This window comes from Podarcis raffonei, chromosome 5 (assembly GCF_027172205.1).
Source record: "Podarcis raffonei isolate rPodRaf1 chromosome 5, rPodRaf1.pri, whole genome shotgun sequence".
NCBI classification, from domain to species: Eukaryota; Metazoa; Chordata; class Lepidosauria; order Squamata; family Lacertidae; genus Podarcis; species Podarcis raffonei.
Window position 1 is genome coordinate 23,164,371 of NC_070606.1, and position 22,874 is coordinate 23,187,244.

Here is a 22,874-nt window from a genome sequence, read left to right on the forward strand (position 1 = left end):
TTCAGATTAATGTTTTGGCAATGAATAATCAACTGTGGATGTACCAAACTCCAGAGAAAATAAAATCGTTGAAGGCTGGTGTGAGGGCTATTTGATCTTAGAATGAGCACACAGGTTAGTCAAAAGCACCACTGCATGCTATTCTTATAAAGCAGCATAATCAAGGGACAATGAGGCTGACAGAAGCCAACTCCTCCAATAAAATATTTGAAGGGGCTGCCCCCAGTTGATGGGCATTGCTATTCAAATGGTGTTTGTGCAGCACATCATGTGATCAGTTATGTGGGTTGGGGATTACTTGCCCCCCCCCCAATATTTTATTCAAGTTGGCACCCTGATGAGCCTGCACAATTGCCCTTCCCCCAAGGGCACATGGCTTCCCTTACCTCTGACATCCGTGTTATGTTTTCTCTTCCTCCGTCTCATGCCTCCTCTTCCAACTCCAACTTTCTTGCCAGGAAACACTCTTGACAGACACCTCCCATTAGCCATTAACATCAGGGGGTGGGAGTCAAGGAAGCAGAAGAGACCTCCTGATGCATTAGCACAGTGTCCGTGGTGGTGAGCTTTGCCTTTGTGCTACAGAGCACAGGCACCACTGAACATTTTCTGTCGAGATACTTCCATTTTTTACTGAGATAATGTATGTGTCACACTCTGAATGCTCAGCAAATCAGCAAAGAAATGCTTACTGTTATCATTAGTGGTGCCAGCTAAAAGCCTGTCAAGTTGAAATGATGGGAGAGGAATGGAGAGCTCCCCATTCTTTCCTTTGCCTGACACCCAGCCCTCCCATCCATCACAGAGGCCATTTACACTGGGAAAGCAAAGAGCTGGGGCCTGGCATGCTTCCCCCAACCTACAGTTGGTTCCTCAAACTGAATACGGCCTACAGACTAGGCCCAGAGGAACTATGGAATGGTTATCCCCTCCAGACTCTGCATTGTCCGCTTCCTGCTTCTTGAAACTAATCCCTGTTTTGAGTGTGTTGTGGATGACAGAGACACATTGTCCCTCTCTCATAGTCCTGGACTTTAGGATGGAGAAGATGCATATTGTTTCCATTGCATGTGTTTCCTGGTCACCTACTGTCAGGGTTGTGAGTACTCCCCCCCCCCCCCGTACATACACACACACACCATAACCAAGAATTGATTTCTCTATGGGAATGAGTGATACCTAACATGTTCACAGCAGAAAGTAAACGGGTCCCTTGGGAACAGAGTGCGGACTAAATCTGCTTCTTGCCCTTGGTGAACACAGCTACTGAGAATCAAGAGAATCACGGTTTGGATTTTGTTTGTTCGCCACACTATAGTATAGCACAATATGGCATTAAGGGATGGGGTAGGATATGAGGGTCCTCGTTTTCTTCATCTATAGGTTTAATTGAACACAACTGCTTTGGACTCGGACCACCCATGCAGTATGCTTTTCTTTAAGGCAGGGGTGTGAGAACCCTTAGGCTAAATATGGTCCCCAGGTCCCTTTATCTAGTCCTTGAAAATCTTCCCAGACACCACAAACTTCCCCAACTACATCTCCTCTCCAGCTCTGTTCTACACCCACTTTGAGTGTGTTTTCCACATTGGAATGCATCCTTAAACCATGATAATGCTTGCCTGAATGCAGGAGTGTGTGTGTGTGCACGCATGCGCACTCAAGCGCCAAACCCTTTTTGTGTGCCTAAAATGTACCCTACTATATGAAGGTAAGAAATCCCATCCGTTGCCCCACCCTCTTTCTTCTCTAGCTGCAGCCACCACTGGAATATGCCCTCTGGAAAACATTCTGCCAATTAAAATCGGGACAGGCATCTTTCCGTGCTGTGCTTTCTTGTGAGCCAGCTGGGGCTTCCCTGTCCCAGCCCCCTGTTTCTGTTACGGACAGCAGCTCCCTCAGCAAGCATCACAAGAGCACCTCCAGCTCTTCCTCTTCTTCCTTGTTATCGTCCTCTTCTCCATTGGCTTCTCCTCCTCTGGTGGGGGCAGTCTGGCCTTCGCCACAACCAGCTCCCCCTCCCTAGGCTGTAAATTGGGTGCCTTCCTTCATGCAAAAGACATTGATCTTTTGGTGCCAAGCTCTTGTGGGAGAGCTTGGTGCCGAAAATGGGTCATCCAATCAGAAGCTGGAGTGGCTTCTGTAATTCTGAAAAATTTATACAATCTGAGGTGAAACCAGAGTATGGCTTCTGTAATTCTGGGATGTCCTGGTCAAATCGTGTTGACAGGTATGGGATGACTGTGAATGAGAAAATTTGGCCGCTGGGCTGAAAAAAAAATTCTCATCTGTGTAAGAAACCCATCCACACAAGTTCTTGCCTTCAATGTCTTTTCATTTATATAGATATAGATATTGATTTGTATCTGGAAGTTCTACTGAGTGGGTGTTTAATCTTACCTATATACAAGCAGGTGATTCTCATTCAGAAAAAATCTCCATCGCTGCCAGCATTATTGCTCAACATAAATCAGAGTGCATTTAGAGTTCTGATAAAAGCATCCAATAAACTTTTCTCTGTATCATAAAATGAGACTTGTTTGACTCCACTCATTGCTAGCGCCACCTTTGGAATGAATATTAGTGAAATGGCTATTCCAAGACTTATTAGAAGGGATGGAGATTCATTCTTTCTTTTTGCTGTGCTCATCCTTAACCTGTGCAGCCCATCAACACAGCATAATAACAGCAGAAGGAAAAAGTTGAATATTGATATTAGCTTTACCGGCATGTGACAAGCCTGGCATTTGCTTCAATTGGGAGCATCAGTAAAATAGACTCCGAAAGATTATGGCACAAATCATGGTTTGCAAGGAGTTTTCAGGGGCAATGTTTCCGTTCCTCTTTGAAACCTTAACAGTTAAGTCAATTTGGGAAGAAAAGGCAATTATTATTGAACTATTATTGAATATATATGGCATCAAAGTCCAACTTTAGTTTGAGACAGTGTTCACATATTAGCAGCGTGGACAAATTGGGTGATCGTCAGCAAGTCACTGTCACTCAGTTGCCCTCCTACAAAATAAGATGGGGGGAAAACACATTTGTCACACTGTATGACAAAGAGGATTGGAACATAGAGCGGAGACTGTTCATTGCACTGTGCATTCTGGGCCTTGCATGCAGGTAGCATGACTGGTTCAGCTGCACTGGGCACCAGTACCACAGGGGGCACCACAACAATGATTTATAACAGAAGCACAAGAAGCGAGGGGTGCCTTAAATCTGCATCTAAATCATACACAGTTCTTTATTCAGGTCAAAACTGATTATAGTAACCATTGCTGCATGATGATGCCTTATCAGCCTACAAATTCTTTTTTAAAAATTATATATTGGGGATTTCCCCCCCTCTTCTTTTCCTCAGTCCTGCAGCCATACTGTTTTCCCATGCAAAGCTGGCTGTTTTTCAAGGATTTTGTATACTTTTCTTCATCAAGTGGTAAACAATTCAGAATAGCTGCACATTGCACTTGATGTAGTCTTATAAGTGGGAGGTGACAGCTTAGCTGATCTTATCAAGAGTGAAAAGGTTAAATTAAGGAATGATTTATTCGGTCTTTGCCTTCCATTAGCAATGAATTTATTCATTGAAGAGATGAAAAATCTCCAGTTGTTTATTGTGTGTATATTTTATTTGAAACATGCTCCAAGGCCTCATTTGGTTAAGAATATGCTAACAATGAAACACACACGCACACCCTAATTAAATTGCAACCACAGAAGTTCATTTTATCTTGACTGCCTTAATAAATCCATTATGCACAGGTTAGTAAACCATGGAGTGATTGTGTTAATGAAAGGGGTGGAGTTAGAATTAGAGTTATACCAGTTTATCTAGGTTTCTTAGGCCTAGACTATGCGATCAACAGCCATGCAGGATGCAAGTATTGCAGGACTGTACCACTTCAGACAGCAGGTAGGGGATCAAACATATACCAGCACAAAACCCCTGAGCGGAGAAAGCAAAGCCTTGATTTCCCCTCTTTTGTACTCCTCTTGTATTCCCATTGAACTAGAAGAACATTAAAAAAATAATTCATGAAAACAGACCAGGCAATTTTTAGAACTTCAAAATTCTAGGGGTGAAATTTGGTTGTGGGGCAGTGGGGGGTAGTGCTGTCCTCTGCTACTCATGCACATGGTAGCTACACACCCTGCCAATGGCGCATTCTGCTAGGATGTGCAGTTATGCATGTGCGTTGAGAGCTATCATAGAAGGCTATGCAGCAGCTCTGTGCATGAACATGTGTATGCACTTAGAATTCCTTCAGACGCTGGCCTAATGTGCAGATGGATGAGGCAGTGGCAAGGGGTAGGATGGGTCCATGTGGACCTGCAAGAATCCCCATGCATTCCTTCAGTAGGTGGGGAGCGTCATCTGAACCCTTCAAGAAACGTGCATTCCAGAGACCCAATTGCATCCCAACAGAAAGAGCAGAAATTATATAATGGACAAGAGAAATTAGAGCAAAAATACTTAGAGAACATTTAGGAACATGGGGCTTTTATTACTCCCACATGATACTGTACAGATGGAATCTAGACACATATTTCTAAAAAAAACACTGTGAAAATGCTTTTTTAAAAAAAGCGTTTTGAAAAAATATTGAATTTGCCATGAGCTCATCATTGCCAACTAGTGTCACATTTGCGTAATGCACTTAAAACTCACTTAAAACATTATAGTTGCAGCTGTATAGCTGAGTCCTGTATCTTTAAGCATAGCACTTTACCAAACACGGTATCTACTTAATGTTGTCCCAAAATTTAATTTATTATAGACTTAGCTCATTGGCTGATGTCTGGCCAAAAATTAAAACTGGCAAGGGGAGATGGAAGGAATCACTTGCCTGGTGATAGCAAAAATAATCATATTGGAGGAGCAACACCTATAACCTGCAGCAGTGGCGTAGCGTGGGTTGTCAGCACCTGGGGCAAGGCAAGTAATTTGCGCCCCCCCCCAACTCGTGGTTTTGCGCCCCCTAACCTGTGGATTTGCGCCCCCTAACCCTAAGCCCCAGATGTTGCGCCCGGTGCGGCCGCCCCCCCCTGCACCCCCCACGCTACGCCACTGACCTGCAGGGCTTATTATTCCTCCAGAGCAGGCTATAGCAGCACAGAATCATAGGCAGGCTGTCAACAATGGCTACTCCCCAAACTGTAATAGAGGAATGTGATGGTCATAGTGAAGTTTAGAATGGGAGCTGGGTGAAGGGTTGTTAAAAGCAGGACAAGGTGCATGGGGATATTTTGGGAGACAGGTGTGGGGCTGCCAGATGAATTTATTTATATATATATATAAATTATTTATAAAAATGAATTGAAAATAACAAGGAGCTGATGACTGGTTTGTTGGATTGATAAAATAGATCAAAGTCCTTAATTGGGTTGCTGTTTTTGACCACAGTTGTGACCCCTTACTACAAAGTTCTGATTATAATCGATCAAATGTGGTTCCAAATAATAAAGGCTGCTACCTGCGCCAATTCTAGTGGAGACCTGGATTAATGGAGCTGAGCCATTGCAAGGAGAACATTATAGCATGTACTTTACTATAGATTTCTTTGTTTATAACCATCCACAAGTGCAGGCATTTCTCTTGTCCCATAAAGAGTATATTTGGAAGTTTGGGTTGCCTATATTCCTCACTGCAGAGGGCTTAACTCAAACACCTAGCTATTTTTCTTTAAAGAGACCCTAGTTAGGCAAGAGTATTATACCTCTTATCAGGCTGTCTTCTTACATAAGCAGGTTGAGGTCAAGTAATAAGGATAAGCCCCACAGGAAAACGTAGATGTTTCTTTAAATGGCACTGATGACTCACAATGTGACATTTCCCCCCTTGAGTCACTATGGAACAAATTCTGCCATAGTGTCTGGGCAGGGAACTGAGCAACTAAAAGAGCTCTTTAAGGTGAAATGATAAGTGGTTATAAGATATTTTTTGGGTTCCCTTTCAGTCCTCAGGCCCTGGCTAATTTCTTTTTGCCTGCAGCACATTAAGAAATAAATGTTCCCCACAGCTTCTGTTAGGGGAAAAAGTTATCTCAACTTCACAGCCCTTTGGAAACGAAAACAGTCTTGTAAGTCATGCCACATTGGCCTGGTTTTTAACCCATAAAATTTCTGGAAGCAGTGAAGGATAGATGAATAGGGCAAATGGGGCATTGCCCCACCGACTCCTGTCTATCCTCAGCCAACCCCCATCCAGAGTGGAGCACTTCAGAATGCATCCCAGAGTCTTTGTGATGTCAGCAGCCAGAACTTACTGGAACTCAGTTCTGGCACCTCTCAGGTGGGCAGCATTGCCATTATAAGAGGAGCAGGAGGAGGAGAAGAAGAGTTTGGATTTGATATCCCGCTTTATCACTACCCGAAGGAGTCTCAAAGCGGCTAACATTCTCCTTTCCCTTCCTCCCCCACAACAAACACTCTGTGAGGTGAGTGGGGCTGAGAGACTTCAGAGAAGTGTGACTAGCCCAAGGTCACCCAGCAGCTGCATGTGGAGGAGCGGGGACGCGAACCCGGTTCCCCAGATTATGAGACTACCTCTCTTAACCACTACACCACACTGGCTCCCAGAACAAAGGAGGCATTCATGGTGAGTTTAAGCACCTCTTTTCCTAGAAAAATAGTACTGCCCCTACTTGTCTACTGCCTCATTGGCTCTGGCACCACCTACCGTCGGTCTCCTTGTTTTCTGCCCTGTCAATCCCAATGAGCACCACCCACCACTGATGGCAGGTGATCAGTTCCTGTCTATATTGCAGTCCCTGCAAAACTGGGTGATGAACAGGGTTGGGAAGCTGTTTTAGTCTACCCCTAGAAATACATATACAGAGCGAATGCTGTGGCTCCAGCTTCATGCTAAGAAGCATGAACACACATGAAGCGACCAGCTTAATCCATGCTAGTGAAAAGCTACCAAATGGGAAAATATGTGCCAACTTCTGTTCACGTCTATATGGCAACATTTTCCCTTCCATGAACTTTTGCTTACAGGGTCAAGGAAGGCTGTGCCTTTCTGAAGTGTGAAATCTGTTAGTTGCAAGTCATGCAAATAGGACTGAGATGAGCGTGGGGATTGGTGGAATGGCTGCTGACATCACAAAGACTCTGGTGACACTCTAAAGCTAGGAAAGACAGTGATATTTCTGCATACAGTTTCAAAGAGAAACAATACTGGCTGAAGACTTGCAGGACCGCCAACTGCTATCAGATACTTTCACCTCTCAGTTTCTCTTCAGCGATGCCAACAAATCAATTCAGAAGGAAAAGGAAGAGTCCCAGATGAAATGATAGAAGATTGTGCAAAACAGGTGAGGAAAGGCGGAAGATCTTTTTTCTTATGGAAATTATCACCATTCCCAATAAAAGGAACAATGGTTACACAAGTATTAAGTCAAGGTAACAATTGTTACTCAAACATTTCATTATTGCACTGTAGGCTGGAAGTGCCAAACACAGACCTGAGGTACAATTGCTGTTTCTAACATCAGAATTACCTGGTTAAAATTCAGCTGCTCTGTGAAGCAACTAAATCTGCTCAACACCATCTGGCAGCTACGAAGTGGGGGGCAGGGTGATCTACTTTCTGCACAGGTATAATTAACTGATATTTCACTAGCAGAATGCAGTAGAGACATGAAATACACATCCCATTTAAAGCACTGACATTCTGTGACATAACTATATGAGACCTTCAGTGTTTCAGTTTTAATATTTCTGAAGGCTTTGATTTCATTAGTGTAGCCAGAGAAAGTGGTAGAAGGGGCAGCCTGTCATGTCTACAATAAAGTCTATTAAATATAAAGGCGCTGAAATAGGCATTCACTTTATAATGTATTGCACAGTGCAAAACATGAAAGGTTGGCCACAGAACACATTTTCTGGAGAGCTTCAGATAAATCCGCTACTTATTTATCTCTTACACCAATCAGCCAATGGTCATACTGGGGGCTGCAGTCCCACAACATGAGGCAGCATCTTCATCCCTGAGACCCTTAAATTTACAATATGGACTGCACAATGGCAACGTCAGAGAAAGGAAATGGGAAGGTCGCTAAAGGAGCAAATTGAATTTCTAATGTGTGATACGGGCCTTTCCTTCAATGAATTCATAAGGGGTTAGTGAAGGGGGAAACTACTTGCCTGGGGTCTTTTCCGCCACCTATCTCTGTCACTCCAAAATTGGTTCTATTTCTGCTCCTGTTGAAAGTAACATAGATGCCAGAAAGTTGGGTAAGATGGAGGAGTCCTTTATTTAAAATATTTATATGCCACCCTACGTCCAGAATTGTTTCTAGTCTGGTTCCCAGTAATAGTTTATTTGTGGAATTATTTATTTAATAGAAAGCTTTTCTCAGCTGCAAAACAGCCCTCACAAGGCAGCGTACAATTCTAGAACAAAACATAACAACGTGTCATATCATCTCTTTAAATACGTGCACCCATTAAAAGGAACAATACAAAATGATCCGCAGTGTAGCAACTAACGAAACACAGACTGTAATAAAAACGTTTTTAATAATACAGCCATTTTTAAAAACAACAGCAACAACCCTAATAAAGCACGGAAAATAAACCACAGCAAACAGAAGCATAGAGATGCTTTCAAAACAGAGAGGTTTTCACCTGGTGCTTAAAGGATAATAGTGTTGGTGTCAGGCCAGCCTCCCTGAAAAAGGCATTCATAACTGGGTCACCACAGCCCCAGTGGCACTCTCCCGAGGGTCTCTGCACCTTCACATACTGGATGTTTGAAGGAAATGGGGGGCCTTGTCTGAAGCCCCTGGCCCAGCCAAGACACAATGTCTTCAGAGCATCGGAATTTCTCCCAAAGAGGAAATATTCCTAAGCATCATCTAAACCAGCATTGGGGAAGGCCCACAAGCCTAATTAGACTGACCACCCCTCCGCATTTTGCCTGCCCTGCAAAGCCATCTGGAGGATGTCACAAGCAGTCGGCTGGATTTGGAGGTTTCTGCAAAGGAGAAATACCTTTCAAGGGAAAGCGTAAGACTTTTGATAAAGCTTATCAGACTTTATCAGGGGGTTCCATTCACCCCTAGATCAGAAACATCGTGGGAGTGCAGAAGCTTGCTGCAAAAATTACTCTGGCTCACCTTGTTCTCTGTATGAACAATTGTAGCATCTGCCTGCCTGCCTGCCTACACACTGGGCTTTGCTGATGGTGGGCATAATAAACAATGTTTATAACTCCCATAAGAGGTGGAAAGCTGACATTTCCTAACCCACACTACTAGAAAAAAGAAAGTGGGAATTTTCCCTCACCATGACACCACCTTCCAAAATGTCAGCAGCAGCCGGAAGCATATTTGTGACTGCAGAATGCAACCTATATTTGCTAGTAATTTGGTCAGTCATCAGGTATTGCTTTTTTCATGTACCAACATTTCAACTGAATTCATATTAGGTAACGTTAAAAAAAAAAAAGAATCAGTATATTTTTCTCCTCAGTTTTAACTGTCCAATATCACCAATACATCAAAGATGGACTGAATTTCTAAATATATTCTATAAAGTCCAAAATCAAGCATGTGAGATTTAGGAGAGGGAGACAACAGGCAACATATAGTTGTATAACTTCGATGTTTTAATCAATGTCCACACATTCATTGGTGTACTACTATAATGCACTAGGCATTGGAAGGCAATATTTATAACAAATATTTAATGTGGATTCAGTGATTAAATAGGCAAATTTTGACGACCTTCCCCCCCCCCCCCGGGTAATCAATGTAGAAGTGATTACATGACAAAACTAGAGTGCTTTTATTTTATGAAAAGGCAAATCAAACAGAGAAACTTCACCTTTCAATTGAGCAATACTGATGAATGCACAGACCGTTTCCCAGGGATTAATGGACAGCTGAGACAGTTGATGGCTGGAGGCTTTTGCTTTGGGCCATTAACCTCAGGTGGTCATTAATTCTGCTAATAATGCCATGTGTCTTGATCATTATTGCACTTCTACCATGATGGAGTAGCAAAGGTTCCATTTGAGAATATTAAAATATGCATTAGAAAAAATAATTTTTTCAAACCTCCTGGTTTGGTAACCATGACACAGAACAAAAGAAGCCAATTGCCTGATTAAAGTAATTTAGTGGTTTCCATCTGTTTTATTTAAAAAGCTCACCAGCAGCACCTTTTTTTCTGTTTGTGATCTGCCTGGTAAAACACTTATACTGGGAGTGAACAGCCCAATCCTGAGGGCTGCTCCACACGGCACATTTATCAGCTGACAACTGCAACATCCTGTGACAACCTACATGAGTGAATGGTCCATCCTAGATCAAACATCTGAGGTAGAACTCTGCATCGCCTCGTGTACAATCTATTTCCATTTCTCACATTTCAAGTTCACTGTAGTCATATATGGCAAAATCAAATGAGATGCCCATAGATGTGGGAACATGCTCTGAGAACAGTGACACCAGTAACTAAGTGCTTGGGACGGGGCAAAATGGCAATCATATCAATGTTAGGTTATGCCGAGGTTGCAGGCTGATCTTGAGTCACTGCACTAGCCAAGGAAGATAGAATCCAACTGATACAGATAATGGTGATGCTTAGGACTGAACGTGAAATCTTCTGCATGTGATCGACCTGTGAGCTATGGTCTTTATGGCTGTGAGACAGATGCCTCGGTCAGACTTGGTCAGTATGCATGGAAGACCAGGAAGGCAAGGCAAATGTTCAGGGAAGGAAGCAGAACCATGGACAGCTCCAAGTAGCGTTGGGCAGAATTCAGGCTGACTAGATAATAGCATTGAAGAGCAACAGGCTCGGGAGGATATTGCTGCTTGAAGGTCTAGGTCCAAATTTCCTAGGCCTACCCTTTGATCCTACCAGACACATTCCACCAGAACAGTTCTTATGAGAGTAATTCTTGCACCTAGTCTTCTTCAGTGCTTTTTTTCTTTAAAAAAAATATGTTTAGGAGTACTCTCATTTTGACTCAAGAAAATCATTGAGAAAGGAAATGAAGTTGCCATTGGAGGTGGTAACAACAAAACTGACCAATCACCGTGCTAGATTCCAACTCCTACTTCACATATTAAATGCTCACTTCCATGTGAGACTCAGGAAACACCGTGACAGGAAATGAGGCTGCCATTGGGGGTAGCAACGGAACTGACAATTCACCGTGCTAGAGAAGAAACTAACATTTTTCAAAAATTTAGTTTATTCTCCCATTAGATTCATAAAATGTTTAGGGGTATTGACTATAATTGTTTTAGCCAGAAAATCTCCAGCCCGTTCTGAGATTGTTTATTATGTCCAGAAAATGTGACAAACTTAACCACTGGCTGTCCTGAGGTATTCACCAAGAATCATACAATCATAGAATTGTAGAGTAAGGAACTATGAGAATAATCTAGTCCAACCCCCCTGCAATGCAACTTTATCCAATTTAGAGCTCAAACCCACAAACCTGAGATTAAGAGTCTCGTGCTCTGAACTATCCTGAAGACATAATATTTAAAAACAAGGTCTCTGATTTCCCAAATTTTCTGAAATCTAAATGTTGAGATCATCTACATTGATATATATTTTTTCTAATTCCTGATGAGAAGTGATTTTTTTTAATCATTTCTGCTAAAAATGCAAACAATTCTCATACATTATATGCAATACCACACATATGGCATAATATGCATAGTAGATACATGCACACTCTAGGTTTTCTAATGTAACACATAAACAGATACCATAATACATATAACCATATAAGATGCTTTTGTATTGATTATTATAAAAGTACAGTGGTACCTTGGTTCTCAAAGGCCTTCGTACTCAAACAACTTGGAACACAAACACTGCAAGCCCAGAAGCAAGTGTTCTGGTTTGCAAACTTTTTTTCGGAAGCTGAACATGCTCTGTTTTGAACGTGCACTTCCAATTTGAGTGCCATGCTTCCGTGTTGAGTGTTACGCTGAGGGATGCCTGTTTTTGCTATTTATTTTGCGTTTTTGTTTTTGAGGCTTTTTTGGTTAGTTTGTTTTTGTGACTGTGTGGAACCCAGTTCAGCTACTGATTAGTTGACTGTGTGACTGCAGTACATTGCTTATTGCTTTCATTTTATGGATCAATGGTCTCGTTAGATAATAAAATTCATGTTTAATTGCTGTTTCAGGGATTGTTTTTAAAAGTCAGGAACGGATTAATCCTTTTTGCATTACTTTCTATGGGAAAGTGCGCCTTGGTTTTGGAACGCTTTGGATTTGGAATGGACTTCCAGAACAGATTAAGTTTGAGAAACAAGGTACCACTGTATGCTGCAGAGATATAGTAGCGCATGCAGCTTGACCCATTTACTGTATATGTCTCTCTCTCTCTCTCTCTCTCACACACACACACACACGTATTTTTTCCTACAATTTTGCATTTCAGACAATGCACAAATGGCTTGGACACAAGCAGCTGTTAGATGCAAGAGATAGTCTGATGCAGGCAAAGCTCAATTGGTTCAGGAGCACCAGATTCATTGCATAAATCAATTTAAAATGGACTCCTCCTCTATCCCTACCTTTGTTGAGCAGGAAATGTCTGCATGAGGTTTTCACTTACATTCACTTGAACATGAGTAGAGCCCTCTAGGAGATTAGTAAGCTGATAAAGCAGGGTCTTCCCTGATCAAGTGGAGGGTCCTACTGATGTTCATGAGAATATCAGCAATTACCCACAAAGGGATAGATGTGTTGGCGCCAAACCATGCGTATGCCATTCTCACCATTTTTGGAGGAAACAAAATTGCCACACCCCTCCTCCCCTGGAAGAAGAGGAGAAGTGGTATCTCCCATGGGGGAAACATTGTGGTTTGATGGGTGCTTTCGCCCAATGGGGAGAGGTGGTGACAGGCTATTTAAGCTTGTTCCGCCCCACACTTGGTTGAATCTGACTACTTAATTGGTCTTGTAAATCCTCAAGTTGTCATATTTAATAAATATAACCTATTTATCCACATTTTTTGTCTTCCTGGTGTGCTGGTAATGTGCCCTTGCCCCACTTTTAAACATTGTATTTTCAGATAGATGGTTGAACGTGGCTTTTGTTCTGACACATACTTAGAATTATCTTGTGCCTTCTCCTTCAACACAGGCCCCAACATCTCAAGACTGCTTCCGAACATACCATGTTCCTTACTGGGTTTAGATCTACTTCTTTTTCAGGTTACCTTTTTTAAAAAAAGAACTTTTGTACTAGCTTATCTGCATGAATACAAAATATATTAGAATAAATTATTTTCAAATGAATGTAAAAGCTCGAGGTTTTTCGACACTGGGATGATTAAAGTTGATTATCATAGCTAAATGTTGACAATATAATATATTCCCCAATTATGCCTCTGAATACTAAATCTTACATTGCAAATTATTTGCTTGTCATTGAGCTCCTTTTGCTTAAAAATAGTGTCTATTAAATATAGTTGTTTTTTTTTGAAATTTCAACTTGCATGCACCAAAAGAAGAAAGAAAATGTGACCACCAGTATATCAGTAATCCAGTAGTCCATCACTACATCACCTGGTCTACTTGTGTATAGGTTATTATTTTAAATGTACATTGGGAAAAGCAATGGAGGAAAGAAAGTTTCAAGCGGGGCTTTGTATCTTTGTAGCTGAGCTCTATGGTCACTGCGCACAGGGATGCCACAAGACCTTCACTCGGTTTTGGCATGTTTTCTTTGAGCACAAATATACTACACTATGGCCCAGGAGTCTACATGCTGTTATTATGTCAGGACACATTACCAGCAGATGAGAGGAAAACATGTCTTTCAAGCATCCTTGTGCTGATATCCCCAGATAAACTGAAATAGTTACTGAGTCTGTCCACTGATTTAAAAATCTTAGTTGATCATTCTTCTTTGAATCAATTAAATAAATGTGCATGTTACAACTTCTATAGGTCTCTTTTTGAGTTAATGAAGCTAGTTTGAGTGAACTTACAATTTGCTGTGTGATCTACGAGTGTCTACTCAGTACTAAGGCCATTAAGTTCATCAGGGCTTACTCCTAGGTCAGTGGCTAGGAAAAACTAGCCCCAGTAAATAGAAGCTATGCTCATTATTAGAAGGAAAGGCTCTCTTTAATATTTTCTTTCTCTTTCCTTATTAAATAAACACAGCAGAACCTCCAAAGGCTAAAAAATAAAGAAGTGTTGCCCTTGTGCCTCAGCTCCATCAAGTAATCAACTAAACCTTTGGTTGATTAATCTACAGATTAAACAAATGAAAGTGTGCAGACCTAATAGAAATGAATAACTGGCTCAGGTTAATGAAGAACAATTGGCTGGTCTCTCAGATCTCATTAGCCTTTAGTGAGTGTCATCAAGAAAGCAGTCATTTGGGTGAGCCTTACAATAGCCTCATTTTTCTGAAGACTGCCTGGTTTCTGCAGTCAACTGAAATGGTGTGCTGGAGGAGGAGAGTGGGCCCTCCACAATGCAGTGGACATATATAGTTTCTGGTAAATACCAAATCACATGAATTGGTCCTCCACATGATTTGCAATTCATGCTGAAGGTCATGATCACACCAGGGAATATTTCATGACAGAGGGAAGTGGTCTGCACCACATTCCACGACATTTATTTCAGTGTTGTCCTAGCTGAATTAGGAGTGGTGTGCATGCATTGCTAAAGGTATTTCCAAAGCATATTGGAATCCTCAAAGCTTAAAAATAAGTGATGCAGAAGCAACAGGTTATAAATAAAAACTGTCTGCTCACGAATCTTGATCAGATAGATTTCATGAGTGGTAGACAGTAATGCTCTCTGTCACTCAAAAGCTATTAAATTCTAACTCAGCAAACAGGCCTAAATAAATAAGGGCAAGATTTGATTTATGTTTCATGCTAGAATGACATCTTTGGGAGAGCTTTTCTTTGTTTTCTGCACATCTGAAGTTCAGAAAAATGCATCCCAGGTTTTCAGTAGTTCAAAGGGAAGAATTGTGTAGCTGTTGTTCACCTACTATGTGGTTGTATGTAGAACAAACTGTGTATTCATTCCTTATGTAGACAGCCCTAGCGTCCTGACTTCACAATACACTAATGGAATCTATATTTGCAGTAACTATCCAGGAAACAGATGCTTGAGAATAGAACTGCGCTGGTGGCAGCAAACACAGACTATGGGACACATGCTGTTGTTTATTCACCATACAGAAACTGAAAGGGGGAAGGCTTTGAGAGGGAGGAATTAAGTATGCCTCATTAGGGCTGTATAATTTTATGGGTGAAACTTAATTTTTGCAAATTTCTTCAGTGAGGGGTCTTAAAAATATATTTCTTGGTGCAAAGAATTCAAATCTGCTTTTATTTATGTGACTGGACAACATTTAGTTTGGTAAGTCTACATTTGATGAAGAAGCACAGAAACTGCTTTTGGAAAACCAAAGAATTATAATGCTACCTTCTGAAAATAACAGGTAATGAGGAGAAGAAGAAGAAGAAGAAGAAGAAGAAGAAGAAGAAGAAGAAGAAGCAGCAGCAGCAGCAGCAGCAGCAGCAGCAGAAGCAGCAGCAGCAGCAGCTGGGAAAAAAGAGCCCTGGTTATAGCATAGTATCGATGCAAGGTTGCAGTGAGGTGTTACAATCCATGCTAAATACACATCAATCACAAATTCCAAATAAAAGTTTTTTAAAAAATAGGATAGACTTTAGGCAAGGCTAGCCGACTATCAGCCAGAGTGAGGCAGCCAACAAAGATAGCTGATTTGGGGTGTCACAGAAGGGCAGCAATTTTCTAGTTATTTAATTTATTGTTCTGTTTTCCTGCCAGAGAGGAGAAGAAATGGCTTTTCTGCCTCAGCTACCAAAATGACTTAACAGTGCACCTTGCCTTTGCAGAGAGGTGTGTACAGAGGGATGCTGTCCCAACATTTGCTGCTAGTACAGCTGCATTTCAGTGGATTATAACAGCCTGCTTTTTAAAAATGCAGCTTCCGGTTTTGGAAGCAGGGCTTCTCACCAGACTTGACATTTCACAGCTGGCTACCCTGTCTCTTCCCGAAGGAGCAGCAAAGAAGCAATGCTGGTAAGTGGTAATGGTGTGAAGTCACCTTACCTGGTCTGCCAAGATGTCTGGCTGCAAGTGCTGGCCTTGCAACACTGGCCCCTTCTCAACACACCTCCATGATTGTGGACTACATTGTAAAGCCAATCTGTGGGCAGAGGCGCATTTAGGGGAGCGTGGCCGGTTTGCCCACACTGGGTGCCAAGGCAAGAAGAAGAAGAAGAGTTTGGATTTGATATCCTGCTTTATCACTACCCTAAGGAGTCTCAAAGCGGCTAACATTCTCCTTTCCCTTCCTCCCCCACAACAAACACTCTATGAGGTGAGTGGGGCTGAGAGACTTCAGAGAAGTGTGACTGGCCCAAGGTCACCCAGCAGCTGCATGTGGAGGAGCAGAGACGCGAACCTGGTTCACCAGATTACGAGTCTACCGCTCCTAACCACTACACCACACCACACTGGCAAGAGGGTACTGCCGGAAGGGTGCCACAACATTGACTTACAACAGAAGGCCAGAGGTGGGAGGGAGCACCAAATTTTGGCTTCACACTGGGTGCCGCTGAAATTTGAAAGCCCAAAGTCCCCCACTGCTGGGGGTCCCAGGTCACTGTAGGTATTCTTACCAGCTTTTTTATGTCCTATTGTTGTCTGAGTTAGAGCAGAGTGGAAATTCCTCAGAAATATGCCTTCCTAAGTGTTTTCTTTTTCTCACCACCACCACTCTGAAGGAAAAATCCACTTCCAGAACTTTCTCTGAATATTCACCACTATTTCTTTTGGGGCAGCTGCCATTTCACTCTCTCTCACACACACACACACACACACACACAGCCTTAGAATGACATTAGGTTCAGGGTTTTGTTGGGGATACAAAATGGTGGCTGGGCTGCCAGCATAACCTCAGGGGCCTTTTGCAGAAGCAGCAAAACAAAACAAAACTTTTAAGGGAGAGATGGCAAGGGGAAGCTGTGTTCTTGCCACTCCTCAGTGGTGAGCCCCCCCCCCTGAGAAATTCTTAGAGAATTTCTCCTCCCTCTGGAGAAATTGTTGAAATGTCTCCCTTCCACGCTATTTTTCTGCCCACAAGATAATGTTGAGAGGCCATCTGTGCCTCATTCTATCCAGGATTCTTTGCTACTGCTGTTCAGTGTTCCAGTATGTTTCAGCGGGTATTAGTTACAACTCACAGCCATGTTCTGCTGGTAGCTTTGAGAAGATTCATCTTCATAAAGGAGATCATAATTAGAGAGTATCATCCTGGCAAGCAGTACCTATCTGTTCCTTAGATACCTACCATGTAAAGATGCCTTGGTGGAAGGAGAGATTATAGAAATATAGGTGATTTCATTTGTTAGCTATATTACAAATTTCAGAACAACAAAGAATTTGCAGTTAGTGTTTCTTTCAAGAGCTTTTTAAGCATGCGGCTCAAGGCTGGTTTGAACGAAATCAATTAACTGGGGGTTTTTTTGCAGTTAGCATTCTTACTACCTGCTGCATTTATTTCTGATGATTAAGAAGTTCCTGCAGTGAGGTGTGATTCTGTGGATTTGAGCTTTGGGCTTTCAATAAAAGGTATCTAGAGACATCTCTTTCTTCTATTAAGAAAAGCATAATGAAGTAGAATCTTTAGATCATAGTGTGGGACAAACCTAGCAGGGGGTAAGAGTTTTCCACCTTCCTCTGAAGGAGGAAGATAGGTACTGCCTCTTAGTACGAAGAAAAGTGTGTGTGCCATTCCTGATCACAAATGGAAAAGGCTTTATGTTGAACTATTCAGTTAAACATTTTAAGAGGGGTCACCTTCAGGGAGGTGCAGAGGGGAGCCAAAATGGCACCACTAGGGAGCCTCATCTGTTTTGGTTACATCCGAGACCAATAAATTGTGGCTCATCTATATCCGATGGCTTGGAATGTGCACCATAATGGCAAACAGATAACGAGGATAACAAGAGACCTCTGAATGTGTTGCTATTTTGGGTATTGCTTTTAATTAGTTAACTGGTGGTTTTCATGTTGAGTAAAGTAATGATTTAACTGGTGTTTTATCTTAAAATGTAGCAAATGAATTAGTGGATGGTATCCCTGTTGAATTACTACTCAAGTAAATGAGGGATGGGGAATCTGTGGCCCTCCAGTGATTGTTGGACTACAACTCCCGTTGTCCCTCACATTCGACCATGCTGGCTGGGGTTGATGGGAACTGGAGGTCAACACAATCTGGTTTCTCTCTCTCTAAACTAAATAATGAACTAACCAATCAACTAAGCCAGGCTTCCTCAAACTCGGCCCTCCAGATGTTTTGAGACTACAGTTCCCATCATCCCTGACCACTGGTCCTGCTAGCTAGGGATCATGGGAGTTGTAGGCCAAAAACATCTGGAGGGCTGAGTTTGAGGAAGCCTGAATTAATCTGTGGAAAGAGACAAGGATATCCACTGTCTGCATTGGCAATGGGACACTTTGCCACTGAGGTTCAAAATAACCTAATACTAAAGGTGTTGTGATAAACCATACTGAACTGAAGAGGCCAATTTGTGTGCACCACTGTCTTTAATAGGCATGTCATCACCTGAGCCATTGCTGCATGAGTCCGTGGTGGTTATCAGACTCCAAGATTCCTCATTCTCCTTCCCCCATCCTCACTCCAGCACACCAGAGGAGTGTCATTTTTTTGATCTGATTTATTTAATTATTAAGGACAGAAAACTTGCCTTACTTGATCTGATCAAGCATGCTTCTTTCAAAGAAGCAACCTCAGAGATGCTTATAGAAAATCACAAGCCGGGCACAAAAGAGATGGCCTTCCCCTGTTCTTTGTCTTCTGCATCTGACAGTCTGTACCTGGAGGCTTCATTTATCTACAACAGCAATAACTGATGGTAGGCTCATTCACCATGAATTAAAATTATTAATGTTACAGGCTTCACATTAGGACTGGAGGATTTAAACCTACAACCTCAGATGGAGGCTTCCTGCAAAAAGGATAGCGCAGCAAAAATCGTAGCATATTTAAAGGACAACTTTCAGCCAAATGCAATTGCCCACCCAAGGAGATCACTGAGAGAGGCCCTTCTCCATGTTCTGCCACTGTCAGAGGTTCAGCTGTGTGTGGTCTTTAATGGCCCCCAGGCTTTGAAATGCCCTTTCCACCAGAACATCCATCCATCCCCCACTTTGCCAGCATTTTAACAATAACTACCAGTGATGCTAATGCCCATTCAATTCCGCCTTACTTCCAGAGTGATAACGTTCCTTAAAATGGATGGCTGCGGATGGTGACTGAAATGTATTTTCAGTAATCCCCAGCAGAAATGGCATAAAATAAGGCAAATATGCACTGCAGCTTGGCACACTGGCGACTCTGTCTCCTTGTTCCATTCATTGATATTCGTATCAGCAACACCAGACTGTCATTTAACCAAAGGAGCTCATCTATCAAACCCAAGACTGCTATTTTTTCAGTGGCTAATACAGATGGCCAAATCAAATACCATTAGGAAATAAGGACCTTAATGGTATATGTGTTATACAACATGCCATAGAGCAGGTTCCTGGTCAAAGTAATGCTCTGCTGTAGTGTCAAGAACATCTGCTGCACTAAAACACTCCTCTTTGGCTACGTAGTGCAAAATCTAAAGATGGCAACTTTTCCAGTATTTCAAGAATACTGCTCAGGACTAGCTCCAGGGTTGAGGGGGTCTCACAAAGTGCTGTCTGAGGTGCCACTTTCAATCTCACACACCCCAACTTCAGACTTACTTGACAGAAGCAGTAGGTGGTTTATGAAACCATCACTTTAAATCGTCCACAGTGCCATGGGTGCACCAAAGCACTGTGGGAAATGTTGCTGTTTGATTCGTCTTTTCTCAGACCAGCAAAATCTGACTAGAAAACTTAACTTAGCTCAGCCCGGACACTGAGGTCCTCCTCCGGGGGTCTTCTGCTGCTTCCCTCATTGTGAGAAGTGATATTATGGGAAACCAGGCAGAAGGTCTTGTCAGTAGTGGCGCCCTCCCTGTGGAATGCCCTCCCTTCAGATGTGAAGGACATAAAGAACTACATAACTTTTAGAAGACATCTGAAGGCAGCCCTGTATCAGGAAGTTTTAATGTTTGATATTTTACTATGCTTTATGTATGCTGTAAGTCTCCAAGAGTAGCTGGGGAAACCCAGCCAGATAGGCGGGGTATAAACAATAAAAATATCATCATCATCATCATTATCATCCCACATTCGCTTCATATTTAAACCATGCATGTACCTATGAGATAGCCACTGCACATGCACAGATGATAGCTTCACTAATAGGAGCTTTGCAGGGTGGTACAGAGGTGAGGAAACATGTTTGTCAAGTGAAGACATCCTTGCTGCCTCTGATGTGTACATCACGGTGCAAGTGCAACTTGAAACTCAGTGGTGGGAAATGGCTTTGCTGTGCTTAATTAATGTGTACATACCCTCAGTCTACAGATCTATAAACCTTTCTGCAAGCTGGTTCACCCACTGTACTTGGGACTGGAACTCAGGGCTTGCAGTACAATGTGGAGGCAGAAACTTTATTGCATGTACAGTGGCCCTTTTTGGACAGAATTGTGCAGAATGCAATCTGTGGTTGCTTCCTGCATCCTTTAAAAATGTGTTTTACTTAGTGCTGTGGTGGTATGCCATGCTTTGAAGCCCCTCCAAGAAGCTTTGCACTGCAAAAACAAGAAAAAGAGAGCTCACCTTGTAAGTCAGAGGACAAACCACGTTGGAATCTAGCAGGCCATTGATGGAGCTTGGCAAACTTAGATGGGTCATCCCTGGTGGAGTTTGTTTTCTTGCTTTTCAGACCCTGCTCCCTCATACAGATTACCTAACCAGTTAATTGGAACAATAAAATAGTGACAAATTGGCAACTCTAACAATGACTGCATTTTCAGTTGTGCTGAAGGGAAAGTGGTAAAAGCATTGTAACCAGCCTACAAAAAGGGATGACTATGCTCTCTTTATCGCAAGTGACTTCGGGAAAGCATGGATGCCTTCTCTAAATCATATCCCATTGTTGCACTACTTGCATGATGCTTTATGAGTGCAAGCAGGAGAACGAGTGTTCCATATGCATCATTATTGTATACTTGGCATTACTACAAAAAGAGATCCAAGGGACGCACATTGAACCAGCCTTCCAATTGTGTCCCTCATAATTTAATGTTTGGCATTTTCTTATATTGGAAGCCACTCAGATAATAATAATAATGGCATATATGTTGTTATACCTCACTTTTTCTCAAATGAGGACACTTCTCCCTTCTCCATTTCATCATCGAGAGCCAGTGTGGTGTAGTGGTTAAGAGTGGTAGTCTTGTAATCTGGGGAACCGGGTTCGCGTCTCCGCTCCTCCACATGCAGCTGCTGGGTGACCTTGGGCTAGTCACACTTCTTTGAAGACTCTCAGCCCCACTCACCTCACAGAGTGTTTGTTGTGGGGGAGGAAGGGAAAGGAGAATGTTAACCGCTTTGAGACTCCTTCGGGTAGTGATAAAGCGGGATATCAAATCCAAACTACTACTACTACTCCTCCTCCTCCTCCTCCTCCTCCTCCTCCTCCTCCTCCTCTTCTTCTTCTTCTTCTTCTTCTTCACAAATAGCTTTGGCTGTGAGGTAGCTTTGGCTGAGAGAAGGTGATTGGCCCAAGCTCACTCAGTAGCCTTCATGGCTAAATGGGGATTTGAACCCTAGTGTCCCAGCTTTCCATAAGAGAAAACACTTGACCATTTGGTTATGTGTGTGTGTGTGTGTGTGTGTGTGTGTGTGAGAGAGAGAGAGAGAGAGAGAGAGAGAGAGAGAGAGGGATGGAAGCTTCGGCAATAGTTAATTTAAGGAGGCAGGCATATCTTTTCATTCAGCACTACAATAAAAGGATGGTTGAACATGTTGCACATATTCTCTCTCACAGTTGTTGTCCTCCCTGTGCCAGATGTTATCCGCTTTCATCAGCCAAGCCATCTTCAACCATTTTCTCAACATGAGCCAACCAATTCCCAACTGCCACATGAACACAGCTAGCTTCCATAAAAACAACATTCCAGGGTTACCCCTAGCAACCTAATGGAACTGGGTTTCTTTCTGCGAGCCTCATAAAATTGTTACTGATCAGGTTTGTGCACACCACTACCAATCCAAATTATAGCATTAATGGAAGCCTGTTGAAAAGGGCATTAGTTTGATGCAGTACATTAGCTGCATGTAATGGATGGACAAATAGGGGATGGGTCGAGAACTATCATAAAACACTGTGTACCAGTGTTTTAGGGATTAAACTGAGACCTAGGAAGAGGCTTCATTTGGATTTTTCCTCTACTATGAAACTCACGAGACAGCCTCAGACAAAACCAACATAGGGTTTGTTTTATTTTAGTTTGTTTATAATATGCCTTTCAAAATAATCCCTCCCAAGGCAGCATACAACAAAAATATTGAATGTGTTTAATTGAAGTCATCACTAAAAATGTATGTAGTGTACATCAAAGTGGAAGATCCCCAGTTCTCCTTGACCCACTTCTAGGATCTTGAAGTAGAGCAAAACAGCAGAAGCCATAGACTGTAAGTAGCAAGGTTCAGTATGTATTTACTGATTTAACCCACAGTGTATTCAGCCTACACACGATGGACTTGATTCAATGAATGAAACCTGCTAGCAGAAGCCAATGCAAAGTCTACCATTAGCCAATGGGCTTTCCAGCCCTCTCTTCCTTTGTGTGCCCTCTGCATCTGGCTTGGCAGCAAACCCCAGAATAGCATGGGGGAGGGGGAGGGGAGAGGGGAGATCATTCCATCTGG

At 42.4% G+C, this 22,874-nt stretch overlaps 1 long non-coding RNA gene across 1 annotated transcript; it reads left to right on the plus strand.

The window, feature by feature from the left end:
• The first annotated feature begins 6,988 nt into the window (after positions 1-6,988).
• Positions 6,989-7,816, plus strand: LOC128413802 (uncharacterized). The gene is made up of 2 exons (XR_008330465.1): positions 6,989-7,322; positions 7,451-7,816. It is a non-coding gene; the product is annotated as an uncharacterized LOC128413802 (long non-coding RNA).
• The last annotated feature ends 15,058 nt before the right edge of the window (positions 7,817-22,874 follow it).